A 1,428-nucleotide genomic window follows, 5' to 3' on the forward strand; every position below is an offset into this window, starting at 1 on the left:
GTATGCCCAATGCAATTTAGTCGCGCTCAAAGAGAAAATTAAAATGGAGATTTTCATGACAGAGAAAGGACGGGAAAATGTACACAATGAAATTAAATAACAGTTTTGATAAATGGTTAACTGAAGAGGTCTACTGCTTAAACTTATACTTATAGAATTTAAAGTCGTTACAATGTCGAATACCCGCGCAACCTATGACTTATATGAAATACTCATCGAAAATACCTGCGCAATTTTCCAACAGGTTTTTTGGAAAACTTATTTGAACTTTTTGACAATAATAATTAAAAACCTGCCCAATTTTCCGCTGTCAAGTTCTACAAATCTGTTCCATCATCACAGATGTTAAAACCTTGCTTACCATCATGGGTCAGAGCATTGATGATGTCGAGAACTGGATGATTGATAATAAGCTCCAGCCTAATGAAAATGTTTGTACTGAAAATGAAAAACTGTATTTTACTGATAAGGCCAAAAAAATCTGGTAGTATTTTGATTAAAAATTGTCATTGGAACATAATATCAATTATTTATGTAGACCTAGGCCTACAATTTTATTTTATGAATAGCGTAGAATTGGTCATTTACGTTTTTGAATGAACACTTCCTGAAATCGCTCGTGTCACCCTTCTTGTTTTCACATATCGATTATTGCAATGTTTAACTCTACTAGCTAACATACCAAATACCACTCTTCAAAAGTTACACCGTTTTCAAACTCATCTGTTAGGCTTGTACTAAAGAAAAAGAAGAGGCATCACATCACTCCCATGTTAAAAACGTTGCAATGGCCCCCCTTGTCAGTTTGAAAGTCATATAACATTGCAATATTATGTCATAAATGTGTCAATAACAAAGCTTTCTCATATCTTAGTGATCTAACCCAGATTCACGTTCCATCTAGATCACTAAAATCAGGTGATCAGTATCTTTTAAGAGTTCTCAGAAAAGGAGTTTAAAAAATTATTAGCTAAAAGATCGTTTGCCCACCTTGCTCCCTCTGTTTGGAACTCTCTTCCCCAACCCTTGAGACATACAACATCTGAGTCTAAATTTAAACTATCTTTAAGGACACATTTAACGACATAATTTGTATGCCAGTAGATTCAGGTTCAGTACAATATTGTGTAAATGACTATGTATCCATTTATGTGTTTTGTGAATTGCATTGTGTAGATCTATATGATTTTATTTTACGTATTTTTTGTATGTGCTCATTTCGTAACAATGTGTAAGCGTGCACGTGTGATAAGCAGGTAGATATGTGCGTGTGTGCTTGTGTGTGTGTATTTGGCGTGCATGTGTGTGCACATGTGTGCTCGTAATATGTGCGTGTGTGTGTGTGTGTGTGAGTGCAGGGGCGAAGGCTGACTTGTTTGACAGGGTAATCAAAGTGAAACGGGACCAGATATGGCCTGGAGATATCAC

The sequence above is a fragment of the Aplysia californica genome, unplaced genomic scaffold, assembly GCF_000002075.1.
Source record: "Aplysia californica isolate F4 #8 unplaced genomic scaffold, AplCal3.0 scaffold00084, whole genome shotgun sequence".
In the NCBI taxonomy this organism is placed as follows: Eukaryota; Metazoa; Mollusca; class Gastropoda; order Aplysiida; family Aplysiidae; genus Aplysia; species Aplysia californica.